General features: G+C 37.4%; 2 long non-coding RNA genes and 1 pseudogene across 3 annotated transcripts in view; 1 reads left to right on the top strand and 2 right to left on the bottom strand.

Moving 5' to 3' along the window:
* Positions 1-238: 238 nt before the first annotated feature.
* LOC101701706 (uncharacterized) lies at positions 239-9,089 on the bottom strand. Of its 2 annotated transcripts, XR_015447143.1 has the most exons (4): positions 8,928-9,089; positions 8,678-8,785; positions 8,511-8,536; positions 240-2,115 (listed from the first exon to the last, which is right to left on the bottom strand). It is a non-coding gene; the product is annotated as an uncharacterized LOC101701706 (long non-coding RNA). The 2 variants fall into 2 exon arrangements; XR_001182453.3 differs by having other exon boundaries at positions 239-2,115; positions 8,678-9,089.
* On the bottom strand, positions 7,494-8,448 carry LOC147821363 (translation machinery-associated protein 7B pseudogene; annotated as a pseudogene).
* A 1,027-nt stretch (positions 9,090-10,116) lies between the features above and the next one.
* LOC147821362 (uncharacterized) overlaps positions 10,117-13,720 on the top strand; it is a 42,789-nt gene continuing 39,185 nt past the window's right edge. Inside the window, exon 1 of the long non-coding RNA XR_015447185.1 lies at positions 10,117-10,217. This is a non-coding gene — a long non-coding RNA (uncharacterized LOC147821362). The remainder of the gene's footprint in view (positions 10,218-13,720) is intronic.

Below are 13,720 nucleotides of genomic sequence, written 5' to 3'. Positions count from 1 at the left end.
CAAGAAAGAGATTGGGAATTTGCTGAAGGAAAGAGGAGGAAATGAAAAAGTAAACCAGTGTTTCCTTCTTGGCTTGATTGAGAGAGAGAGAGAGAGAGAGAGAGAGAGAGAGAGAGAGAGAAACATTGCCCAAAGGGCCTTATTTCTGCTGACTTGCCAAGAAAATGTTACCAGCTTTTGGAGTCTGAAGATTCTTTTTAGATTATTGGTCTCCTGAATAAAGAATTGGACACGAAATGCAGAAAATGTATAAAGCATTTACATTTATTGAAGGTGGAGAAAGTAACATGCTCTGCAGTGGGAGAACAGACTGGTAAAAAGTTCCCAGTGGCCAGGAGACTAACGGTCAGGTTCTTTTGTATGTCCCATTTCTAGATGGCTTCATTCCCATGGAAACAAGGCATTGGGATGGGCGTCCTACCAGAAACTCACTAGGCCTGACATCAGATCAAAAGTCTGCTTGGTTTTGCACCAGATGTCAATGAAAAATTGGAGATGGCACTTTTCAGTTGGTCCAGTCAGTCTCACACAAAGGGTTCAGGAACTTGCATAGTCATGAATGTTTTGGCCATGTGTTCTGGGTCTTCCATGATTGACAGGTCACTCACTCAGTTTGCCCCACCATAAGCTCCTACCTCCTCCCCATCAGAGAGAAAAGTGAGTCTTATAGTCAAAGACAGGGAGTCTACACCAAGATAAATTTACACAAACAGACCCTACTGAAATAGCCCTTACCTTCCTTTAGTTCTCTCCTAATATTTTTAGTCATTTCCCCACAATTCATGATCCCTTTAACCCCCAAACCCTGTTTTCATTGGTAAAAGAGCATATAAGCCCCCAAGGTTAATTGCTTTCTTGAATTTTCCTTCTTTTTTTTGGTGAACTCCTATAAAGGTCATGTGCCTTTTTTCTCCCACTAATATTTCTTTTGTTAGTTTTATTTGAGGCCTCCAGACACAGGGCATAATAAGGTAGAGGAAAGTCTCTTCCTCATGAAGAACAGTACAAAAAATGACAAATGCTACAAACACTAATTCTGTTCTGCAAAACCATTTTTCTTAAGAAGTGGAAAATTACTTAGTGTAACAATATAACCACATTTCTTTATTTGAAAGTTATCCAGTTTGGAGAAAAATCCTTTCAAATAAAAGATGCAAGAATTGCCTTATGGTACTTAACCATTTTCTCCTTCAGTGTGATATTCAAATCTTTTATTGTTTTTACATTAGTGGTAACTGATCTTGCTTTCTACAGAGTGTTGAGGGTTCCATAAAAGCCACAGACACTTATAAATAGACAAATCATCATCAACTTAGTGGCCTGAAATAGCACAAATTTACCTTGCACTTCTGAAAGCCAGAAGTCAGATGTGGGCTAAAGTCAGGTTCCTTCAGAAGGATCTTAGGGAGAGACTGTTTTCTTGGGTTTCTAACTTCTGGAATCACCTCTTTCCCTTCTCCCATGTCTCATTTTACCATTTTCAAAGTTCATCACTCCAACCTCTACTTCCATTGCCATATCCTCTCCTCCTCTGACTCTCCTGCTTCCCTCTTTCACTTACAAAACCTCTTGTGATTCCATGGGGCCCATATGTCTGGCCCAGGAAAATCTCCCAAACTCAAGACTTTTAGCTTTATCATACCAGTGTCTTTTGCTGTGTAAAACAACATGTTCACATGCTTCAGGAATTGGCGTATGGACATCTTCTGAAGGTTATTATGCTGTCTATACAAGATAGTAGACTCTAAGCATATTTACGTTAGGTTATTTTATTTAGATTTTTTTTTTTTTTGGTGCTAGAGATTGAATCAAGATTGAAATTCACACATGCTTGGCTTCTACTGAGTTATACCCAAGGCTCCTTGACAAAGACTGAAAAATCTAAGTTGAAAAAAAGATCAGGAAAGGGATGACCTGTGAATCACAGCTTCAGGAGGGAGAGAGAAAATAGAGAACATGTTTGAAAAGCACAGGCACATTTGATTTCACGTGAGTGAACTTGGCCAAGTGTCAAGTAGGTGATGGACATAGAGATTTGTGGCTTCCAAAATCAGGAAGCAGTTAGCTGGCTTGATGTGGTGAGAACTTGATCATCATGAGAACAAGGAGGAGCAGCTGCAAGGTAGAAGCACAGCATAAGTGATTGCACTGAATCGTTCTCACAGGTAATACTCTATTAAAATTCCAGGGGAAGGCAAGCACTTGAACAGGAATTTTATGGAACCCACATCAGGGCTATCTTCACAAAGTTGTTCCTTTGCATATGCATAGCCAGAAGGTAGGTGAAAGTGGCTTATATATTACCAGTATTTCTTTTTTCCTCTTTCTTCCCCAATTAAGATATAGAAAATATGTATTTACATGGATTCTAGACATCCCCTAGATTGGCAGTTATGGGCTTACTAAGCACTTACGATTTAAAAGTCTTCTTTGTAGGTCTATCCCAAAACAAGACTTACAAACATTAAAAAACTTTAATCAATATATTATATTTGTACTTATTTATTAGAGTACAGTAGAAGGAAAAGGGGTAAGAAAGAAATTGTTTTCATGATATACTGAAAATTAACTTTTCAAAGAAGTAACATTAGCAGAGCATGATGGCACATGGCTGTAATCCCAGCACTTGGGAAGCTGATGGAAAAAGATCACATATTCAAGGGAAGGCTGCATGACACAGCAAATATAAGGCCAGTCTTGACCACATAGCAAGTCCCTGTCTAAAAACAAAACAAAGCAAAACAAAAAAGTTTATCTTGTAGGATACAGAAAGTCTTAGTGGTATATGATATTTGACATTTGATAAATCTCAACCAGGGCTCACAAATAGGGTAGTCGCTAGGTATATGTGGCTTTTTTTTGGTTTCTATTTTTCTTGAGATAGGATCTCACTTAATTCAGGCTAGCTTTGAACTCGTGATATAGCCCAGGCTGGCTTCAAACTCGTGGCAATCCTCTTGCCTCAGCCTCCCAAGTGCTGGGATTACAAGTGCTAGGCTACCATGCCAGAATACACATATGGCTTTTAAAATCTAATTAAAGTGGGGCCAGGGATTTAGCTCAGTGGTGCCGACACCTGCCTTGCAAGAGTTTGACCCCGGTACCAAAAAGAAATTATCTATCATCTATCTATATTTTATTAGCATATTAATTGGTGGCAACTTCTCCACAGCTTCCCTCAATTTTTAATTATATTTCTTTTACTCTTTGCACCCCACAAGTAACCTCTCAAGCACCCTCTCCACCAGCCCTCTACTCCAGAAATAAAACAATACCAACAAAAACCTCTTTCCCTCTTTCATTTACTATTATATCTTTTTTAACTTCCTTCTTTCTGAAAAATTCTCTTCCTTTTTTCCATACCTCATCCTCTATTTCCCAGCCTATTTATCATAAGAACTGCCTCACAGTCTTTCTGGTCATTGAAAAAAAGGTAAAATTGTTTAAACAAGTTTTATATTACATGATTGATATGTGATTTGCTCTGTTGATGCTGATATAACTGGTAGTAGAACTCCTCGCAGTGCAGTGACTTGGATTGTTTCTATTATGTTCAGTAGGTTTAAGAGGTGTGTAAATCACCAAACAAAGCAAATCCAAGAACACATTACAAAGAAATGTAGACTAACTAAATGGATTTCTATGGCAGTGACAGAGTTTTTCCACCCTAACTGATCCTCAGTCTTCAACACAAAATAGTAGAAACATGAGAAAAGAAGGCAGCAGTATGTTTTCAAAAGTTCTTAACTCTCCAAAAGCTGATCTCATGGGCACAGAAGTGGAGGAAGTGAAAATCCAAGTGGTAAATGGAAAAAAAGTCTTTGTAAATAGGGAAGGGTGGAGGGGGTGAAGAGAGGGCAGGGGAATGGGGAAAAAATAAGAACCAAGATACATCATGTAAATGTACAAGATCCCAATGATGAATGTAACTGTATTGTATACCTAAAATGTACCAATAAACTTAATGGAAAAAAATCCAAGTGGTTAAAATATTTGAAGGAATCAAAGAAGAAACAAAAAGATCCATAAGATGTTCGGGGAGCTCAAAGAACATGTAGATAAACAGATGAAGGACCAAAATGATAAATGTTCAATGATCTTAAAGAAGACACAAATATAAAGCTGACCAAATTAAATAGGATGACACAAGATATGAAGGACCATTTTAGTAATGAATTAGAGACTATGAAAAAAATCAAGCAGAAATTCATAATATAAAAAATTTCATTAGAAGTGTGGGCAGCTTATTGTGTCAAAACTTGACAAAGTGAATAGTAGATCAGGTACTCAGCAATATCCAAAAAGACAACAGGACACCATGAAAACTGGATCTAACAGCTTCTAGATGATAAAAAAAATCCCATAAGAATAATTAGGGGTTAAGGAAAAGTTAGAAGACTGTACAAAATATATAGAAACTTATTCACCCAAAATCATCCAAGTTTTGATAAATCCAGGAAAAATATTCAATGCATGCTTCCAGAATAGAATTCCAAATAGTCAGGACCAGAAAAGTACTTCTCTAGGAGATATCACAGTTAAAAATCCCAGAATTTAAACACAAAGAGAAATCATGAAAGCTGTTGGAAAAAAAATCAAGTAATTTATAATGGAAACCTTAACAGAATAACAGCAGATTTCTCACTACAAACCTTAAAATTCAGAAGAGCTTAGAACAAAGTTTTTGAGCCCTAAAAATATAATTTTCAACCCAGATATATTGTGCAAAACTATTTTTCAAAATTTATGAAGAAATAAAGACTTTCTATGAAAAAGAATACATGAAAAATTCATGACCACCAAACCAGGATTGCAAAGTATTCAAAAGAAACCTAGGTAGAGAAAATACGGTTAACATCACCAAAGATTCCAAAGAAAATACTATATCCAACTGGGCGAGGAGTTAAACAGGAAAAAAAAAAAGGAATTAGCATCAGAAGAAAGATATAATGACAGGATTGAGTCAATACCTTTTAGTAATTACTCAATGTAAATACTCTTCAAAAGACAGTGATTGTCAGATTGAATAAGAAAAAAAAAAACAAAGTCCACATTGACTACAAGAGACATGGTATCTACAAAGAAATACATAGACTGATAGTGAAAGGATGGAAAACAGCCCTTCATGCAACTTAAGCCCAAAACAAGCAAGAGTAGCAAACTTTTTTTTCAGACAAAGTGGACTTCAAGCCAAAAATAATCAGAGAAGACAAAGAAGGTCATTACATATTGGTAAAGGGAATTCAACAAGGAAGAAAAAACAACTGTAAATGTATATGCACCAAATTTCTGGCACCAAATTTCATAAAACAAATATTACTGAATATAAAAGTCACAGAAACATCAACAAAACCATAGTGGGGGACTTCAATATCTCACTCTCATAAATAGAGAAGTCAACCACAAAAAATCAACAAATAAGTATCTACATTGAGCCGCACCATTGAACAAATGGACTTAACATGTATCTACAGAGTATTTCATCTGACAATGGAATATACATTTTTTTCTTAGCAGTACATGGATCTTTCTCCAAAATAGACCACATTTTATGCCATAAAGGAAATAACTTTCTGCATACTATTGGATCATAGCATAATAAAACTAGAAATCAACAGCAGAAATCTGGTATAGGAGGACCTTATCTCACACGGATAAAAGCCATTTATGTCAAACCCTCAGTGAACATCATAAGTGGGCAAAAGCTGAAAGTATTTCCTCTAAAATCAAGGAATATGGCCAAGGTTCCACTCTCATGATTCTTGTTCAATGTAGCACTCAAATCTTTAGGCAGAGAAATAAGGCAAGAGAAAGAAATAAAAGAGATTTGAATGAAAAAGAGATTAAAGTAATCTTATTTGCAAAAGACATATTCCTTTACATAGAAGATCCAAAATACTCCACCAGAAGACTTTTAGAACTAACAAATCAGTGCAGCAAAATGGCAAGATACTGAATAAATGCACAAAATCCAGTAAAATCTCTATGCACTGAAAATGAACCCATTGAGAAAAAAGCAGTAAAACAACCCCTTTTACAGTAGCTTCCAAATAATTAAATATTTTGGAATTAACCTAACCAAGGAAATGAAGGACCTGTATAATAAAAACTGCATTGGTTTGAAAAAAGTGATTGAAAAGGACATTGGAAAATGAAAAGACATTCCCTATTTTTGGATAGGCAGATCAATATTGTCAAAATGGCCACAATAACAAAAAATGATACACATTTATTGTGAATGCAACTGAAATATCATCCACATTTTTCACAAAATGAGAAAAAAAGCAATTGTGAAATTTATATGGACCCAGAATGGCAAAGGCAAACCTAGGCAACAAGAGCAAAGCTGAAGGCATCACAATCCAGAAATGTAAGCTATACCAAAAAGCTACAGTAATAAAAACAGCAAAGCACTTGTCTCCCAACAGATATGTTGACCAATGGAATAGAATAGAAGGTGGAGAAATAAACCACACACCTCCAGCCATCCAGTTCTTGACAAAGGGCCAAGAACATAAGCTGGAAGAAAAACAGTTTCTTCAATAAATGGTCCTGGAAAAACTGGCTATCCATGTGCAGAAGAATGAGTCTAGAGCCATATCTCTCATCCCATACTGTAAAACAAATCAAAATGGAACAAAGACCTAGATACAAAAACAGAAATACTAAATTTGCTCAAAGAAAAAATTGTAAAACTTTTGAACACAAGACACAGGCAAAGACTTTCTGAACAAAGCCCTGAACTGCATTAGATATAATACCAAGAATCAATAAACAAGATTATATAAAATGAAAAATCTTTCACTCAGGAAAAGGAATAACCAAGAGGGAAGAGACAACTTACAACACAGCACAATTTCACAATACTTAAATAATGGAAATAGACCTTGGTGGCACCTGTAATTCCAGCACTTGGGAGGCTAGGCAGAAGAATCGCTGTGAGTTCAAGGTCAGCCTAAACTACATAGTGAGATCCTGTCTCAAAAAAAGAAAAAGAAAAACAAACAAACAAAAAATTATAGAAATAGTCTAAGTGCCCATGGATGGATATAATGATAAAGAAGTTGTAGTATATATGGACAATTAAGTTTACTCTGACATAAGAAGGGTAAATTTGAGTAATTTATAGGAAATTGGATGGATCTTGAGATCATAATATTAAGTGAAAGAAATCTGACATGGAAGGTTAAATAGTTTTTTTTCCTGTTTTTTCTTGGATGATTAAATATTGTATGGTTTCGCTTCTGTGAGGAATCAGTAATACAAATAAATTAAAGAATAGAGAATCGATAGGAAACAGGGAGGTACATTTTTTGGAGATGGGATCTGCCTGCTTGCGTCTTTCCTTCCTTCCTTTCTTCCTTCCTTCCTTCCTTCCTTCCTTCCCTCCCTCCCTCCCTCCTTCCTTCCTTCCTTCTTCCTTCCTTTTATTCTGCCTTTTACTTTTGCCTCTGATTTTTTAAAAAAGTATATTCTTAAATATATAGCACGGTTCAAGACAATACGCCATTCTTGCTACAGATGACCCAAGATGGCAGGTAATTCAGATATTTATACAGGAAGAAAATTAAGGGTCACCCTCAACTCAGGCAGAATGAGCTGCTTACTTTTTGCCATGTTTCTTAATTCTGCCTGTGGCCAAGTTTCTTTCTTGTGACCTGAGCTTTGAGGTCTTGGAGTTTCTTCTGTTCCTCTTACAGTTTCTGTTTGAAAGTCTTACATTACTCATCCATCTCCCTGGCCTGCTTCTTGCATATTCTCAGGACCTTCCTTTTACCACTTTTATGGCCGGACATGGTACTTGCTACCCCTTCCTCAGGGCCTGCACCTCAATTTTTTGACTTCATCAATCAATAAAAATGTGGCATATAACTTATAGTTACATTGTATCATTTATCTATGTAACTCTACATCTGTCTGTCCACCAGTATTTACATGTACACCTTCTAGAAGAAGTTCTGGCACTTACTAATTCCTTGGGTGAAAAATTACCTGTTTGTTATTTCTTTCCTCAATCTCTTCCCATAGCCATTGATAATTTACGGGCACACAGTAGTCACAACTAAAATCTGAAGGGCTACTGAGCCTGTGTAACTTTCAATCTCCCCTCCTCCAATTCATTTTATGAAATTCACAAGTAGAACACTTGTTTAGCATGTACAACACCCAGAAGTTCTCAGAACTGCAGAGAGAAAAAAAAAATCTAACTCTCTAAAGTTCTCATCTAAATATGGAGCCACAGGGAGCCACTAATAAACAAAATCTGTATTTTTCTCTGTGGCTAAAAAAATATTTCTTTAGGAATGGGAAATTGAAGACCATGATAAATTCAAGAATTTCTCTTGATGGTAAAAATTCAGTTATTTGGGTAAGAAGTGGATAACAACTTTTGGCGAGAAGTCTGACAATGTCACTGATGGACCGAGAATCTCTGAGTTGACCCTTGGTTATCAGACTCCCTTACCTACTAATAGAATTCAGAAGAATCTGTTAAATGGATATCCACTTACCTAATTTCTGTCACGGGGACATGTATCTGAAAGAGAGATGACATGGTGAATGATTTTTTCCCTCCATTTAAGACATAAATATATCATCCAGTGTAGATCAATTTACATTTTAACATCACATTTTCTTATTGAACAAACAGTACACTAAAAGGAGGACATTGACTTACCTGTTCCAGTAATTTTAATAAGATTTTTCTCTGGAATTTCCAGGTCTTTAATTTTTTTTTTAAAATACATATAGTCACCAGGGGCCAGATCGTGGTCTTGGACTGGGGCTTGAATTAGGAGAGAAAATTCCATATGGTTATTTAGTAGAAATGGAACAGAACATTGATTTTAAGAGAAAGGCAGCACTTAGGCTGAGGACAATAGAGAAAGCCATGCATGTTTGAGCAGTTCAGGGGTGTGGTGGCCTGCCTTTCATTTTCCATTTTGATTTCCAGAAGCATGCAAGCTCCTTCTTTACGGAGCTCCTTCTAAATTGAGGCTACATGTTCTGAGGAAAGGCAAAGGTGCCACAGCTCATGGACAGGGAGGTCAGGACAACAGAATAGGCGTCAGTTACTCTTCTTGTCTCCTGCAGCAAATCCCCAGTAACTGACCCTTGGGTCTTTGTCCCCAGCTGGGAGGAACAAGTTAGACATTTACCAGGGGCACTCTCAGCTCCATGAGGAAATGTTATAGTTTATGGATGATCTTACCTGCGATAGCAATTACTTCTCAATTTTTCAAAAATCTGAACACTAAAGAGAATATCTCATATGTCCTGTGGGAAATTTGGGATTTGAGTCATTCGCACATTCAGAATCCCCACTACCAGGTATATATCCAAAGGTAAGGAAATCAGGATGTTGAAGAGATGTCTACCCTTCCATGCTTATGGTAGCATTACTCACAATAGGAAAATGATGGAAGGAACTGAAGGGTTCATGAATGAGTAAATGGATGGACACACAAATGTGGTTTTAAATAAAATAAATGAAGTATTGCTACATGCTACATGGGTAAACCTTGGTAATATTTTGCCAAGTGAAAGAAGCCAGAAACACAGGCCACTTACTGTACAATTCCCTTTCTATGAAATGTCCAGAGTAAGCCAACCTGTGGAGAGAGGGGGCAGAACAGTGGTTGCTAGACTGAGGGAGGGACAATCGGGGGTGAGTGCATGATGGGCACAGAGTCTCTTTTGGGGTGATGAAAAGGTTTTGAAACTGGAAAAAGTTGATGCTTACACAACATTGTGAATTATTAAATGTGGCTAAATTGTACACTTTCAAATGGTTAAAATAGTAACTTTTATGTTGTGTGTATTTTACTATGATTAACCTGCCTAGGTGATTCATTGTGGGGACAATTTTGAGAACCACTGAATTAGAGCATTCATTTATGCTTAACTCTGCTGTGGAGACCTGAAGAAATGTCAAATTCCTGTTTGAGATAATCATTACAACTGGCTGGCGTCAATGAGTTTACTGTATCATGTCATTTCCAATGGTTCCAAACTTCTGTTTTGAATTTGCATATAATGAAATTCACTCTTCTCAGGAAGAATTTCTGCAAGTTCTGACAAACACAGAGTCTGTGTTTGGAAAACGCATGTGTGAATTCCATCCCTGCCCATTTCCCCTGAGCTGTCTCCGTGGCCATACACTTCCTTGGTCTGACTCGTTTTCTCTCTCTACAGTTTTGTCTTTTCCAGAACAGCAGGTGAGTGGAGCCACCCAAGGTGTAGCTTTTGTGCCTCTACAGTCTTTCTTTTAGTGTGATGCATTGAGTTTCACCCCTGTGGAGGAGTGCCTCAGTGGTGCATTCCTACTAACATTTTACTTCATGGATAGGGAAGATGTTGGTTATCCACCCAGCCACTAAAGATTATTTAGGTAGTTTCCAGTTGTTGTGGTTAATGAATAGAGGTGTCATAGACATCCATGGGCAGGGGATGTGTGAAATGCCTTTTTATTTCTTCAGGGTAACAACCTAAAAGTAAAGCCATAAGTCATATGAACCACTTAGAGAAATCTCCTGCCCAGTACTTAGTTCCCTAAATTAAATTACTTCATTAGGGAAGGATTATACAGGGAGGAGGGTAGAAGGATTTATTTTCCTGAATACCAAAATCTGGAAGAATATGGGCTCCTTTCTCAGCAGTTTTGTGTTTCACCCAAGATGTTTGGACAGAATAAATATAGGGCAGCATTCTTAGTTTTATCCACCAAGGGATAAACCTGATAATAGCAGGTTTGCGAAGAACTCATTAATCCTGCCTCCTTACCCCAAACGGCATGGCTGTCATACCTACCTAGGGCCAACAGCATGTAAGTCACTTTAGCATCCTCGCTTATGTTGGCTAGATAAATTACCCTTGCTTGTCTGAAACCTTCTTTCACTTGGAAGTAGGTTTTCCCTGAGTCTGCAAGAGAAAGAGAAATAGAAAATCTTGTCTTAGTGCTGCTAGTTACGTATTTGTGATGTTAAAAAAAATAGACCTGACTGATCTTTATTGTGTGACAGACAAGGATTCCTACAACAGCACAGACATCTGTCTGCCTTCCTATAACATGTCAGTGATCTTTGGAATCCTTTTCATGACAAAATGAAGGAAAGAAGTATTTCCTGAAAGAGAGAAGATGGTTGCCTATGGAATGACAGTAATGGTGTCTCCAAATTGGTACTGGAGAAAGGCAGGTATCTTGAAGTGAGGGTGAAAGATGAAGTCTGATAGGGGAAGATAAATGAAAACAGAACCTAGCTGAAGTAAAATCCAGTACTTAAAGGGTGTGTGAGGGGAAGCTGCACCACTCCTGTATTATGGCAAATGCCCTCACCATACTAACATAAATGACATCTTGGGAGAGGCTCAGACTGAAGGAGGGAGTTGGCCCTTGAGTGTGCACTTGGTTTATGGAATAGACCTCCCTCCTCAGCATGAAGAACGAAGCACTTTCAAGGTGGGGATTTAGAGAAACAAAAGCAGGTCAATGGAGAGGGATAAAATGGCATGCAGTGGAAAGGACTGAGATGGCCTGAAGTCCTGCCTACCACTCTGCCAAGCCGGGGGCTGCCCCAGGTACCACAGACAGGACTGTGGCAGACAGATGTCTGTAAGCAGAGAGGCAGTGAACAGTGACTGGGCAGAGGTCTTCTGGCCATCTGTTAGGTCAGGAAGGGCTGTGGAGGAAAGATGCAGAAACAACCATGAATTTTGCCAGGCTCTGAAGGAAGGAAGAGTGTGTGTGGTCTCTGGCAGAAGTTGACAGAGAACTTGAAAACTCAGATATGGGCAAATGACACATTTTCTTCCTCTCAAATTTATTGAGGCAACTGATCCATGGATGCTTTTGGTGGTCACACTTGGAGCACAACCTGCAACCAGGACACAAGTCTGGAGGGAGTGACGGCCCTCACTGCTTTGGACAGGCAATGACAGGTCCACAGGGAAACTGCTTGGCTGCTCATAATCAGGTTGTGACTCCTTTCTCCTACCTTTCACATCCCAGATGAACCACGGACAGGATTATAATATAGTTTGCAAATTATATTAGGTGTCACCCTTTGACACCTTTGGCAAAAGGGTGAAAATTTTCAGAATAAGTTTTAATACTTGTGATTGACATATGGTTGGATTTATCAACACTGTTATAACCAGCAGAAATTCTCTCCTTACAGCAGAGTGACAGGGTCCAACCCAATTAAGTTGAATAGGTTGGAGTGGTTAACAATAACTCTTGACCAATAAAGTCAAGAAAAAATCACTGAAAAACAGAAACAAATGAAGAGATCTTCATATCAACAAAAAATTCTTTCCACACTTTTTGACTTCATACCTCAGCACACACACAAAGGAACACACAAAAAAAGAACAACAAAATGCCTCCAAAGACTCTCAACTCTCCCTAAGCAGATCCAAGCAGCACTGATGGGGAGGAAAACAAACACCAGAGAGCCAACCTATAGGAAATGATTAAACAGGAAACAAAGACACTCAGGAAACTCAATGATGACATATCCCAAAAGGTAGTGAAAATATCAAACAAACTGACCAGTGCAGTATTGGAAGAAATAAAAAATTGGAAGAGCTGACCAAAATTTTTCAAAACAAGTGACAAATTTACCAAAGAATAGACTCAATAAAATGTAGCCAAACAGAAATCCCACAGGCAAAGGATTCTACTGAATTTATAAACATCAGAATTTACCGATATGAAGAAAGGGTTTCAGAAATCTAAAAAAATGAATCACATGATAGTATACTCAGAGAAACCTTAAAAATGATAAGAGAGTAAGAAAAATTCACCCAATAGCTACTAGATGACACTAAGAAGACTAACACAAGGCTAAGTGGAGTTAGAGAGAAATTAGAGGACAGCACACGTAGAATAAGAAATCTGTTTACAGAAATAATAGAAGAAAACTTTCTAAATATGGAGTAATAAATCAATAAACAGATAAGAGAGGGATATAGCACTCCAAATAGTCATGATCAGAAAAATACTTCTCCACAACATGTCATAGTGAAAATTGCAGAGATCCAACACAAGCATAGACTCTTAAAATGTTAGAAATAATCACCAAGTGATTTATAAAGGCAGACCCATAAGAATTACAGATTTCTCAAAACCAAACTTAAAGGCCAAGAGAGCTTGGAATGAAGTGTTTCAACCCCTAAAAGAAAATGACTTTCAACACAGACTAATATATTCTGCAAAACTATCTTTCAAAATCAGTGGAGAAATAAGGACATTCTACAACAAAGAACACCTTAAGAAATTCATGAACACCAAAGCAGAACAACAAAAAATACTCAAGAGTGTGCTAGACAGAGACAGCAAAGTCAAGAAAGTAAAAAAAGTCAGACAGCATGAATATATCAAGCAAGGCAAAATGGAAAAAAAAATAAAGAAAATAACAGAAAAAAAGAATGCAATTAGAGGAATAAATAAGTCAATTCCTTTCAGTAATAACTCTCGATGTAAGTGGCTTCAACTGTTCAATTAAAAGACACAGTTTGTCACACTGGATCAGAAAACAAAAAATGCCGGGGATTTAGCTCAATGGTGCTGCTGCCTGCCTTAAAAGTACAAAGTCCTGAGTTCAATCCCCAGTACCAAAAAAACCAAACAAAACAAAAAAACAAAACCCAAAAACAAAAAACCCAGCAGTAGGTTGCATTTCAAGACACTTATCTAATCTAAAAAGAAATTTATTGACTA

Source organism: Heterocephalus glaber, unplaced genomic scaffold, assembly GCF_053883595.1.
Source record: "Heterocephalus glaber isolate CG9 unplaced genomic scaffold, H.glaber_assembly_v1.0 deba00001744, whole genome shotgun sequence".
In the NCBI taxonomy this organism is placed as follows: Eukaryota; Metazoa; Chordata; class Mammalia; order Rodentia; family Bathyergidae; genus Heterocephalus; species Heterocephalus glaber.
Note: the sequence above shows the minus strand (reverse complement) of the source record. Positions and strands in the feature narration are given on the sequence as shown.